Source organism: Arachis duranensis, chromosome 2, assembly GCF_000817695.3.
Source record: "Arachis duranensis cultivar V14167 chromosome 2, aradu.V14167.gnm2.J7QH, whole genome shotgun sequence".
NCBI classification, from domain to species: Eukaryota; Viridiplantae; Streptophyta; class Magnoliopsida; order Fabales; family Fabaceae; genus Arachis; species Arachis duranensis.
In genome coordinates this window covers 66,926,822-66,927,088 of record NC_029773.3, presented here as the reverse complement: position 1 = coordinate 66,927,088, position 267 = coordinate 66,926,822, and positions in this window count along the sequence as shown.

Sequence of the window (267 nt, the reverse complement as noted above, 5' to 3'; positions counted from 1 at the left end):
TATGGCTTTTTCTTTTAATTTTGCACTCTCTGCCTTTTTCCGCTCTATGGCTTTTTCATTACAAAACCTCACTGTTTGCCTTTTTCCATGAGACTCAAGACATGACAAAATTAAACAGAAAAATACTAAACAGAATACATTGAAAGAGAAGAGAAAAACTGTTAGCTCAGGTAGCTCTGAGAACTCTGTGCCTTGCACTCTCAAATTTTCTCCTTGCTTCAAACAGTGGTTGTTCCCCCTTTTTAAAGAAGAGGAAAGCCTCCACTT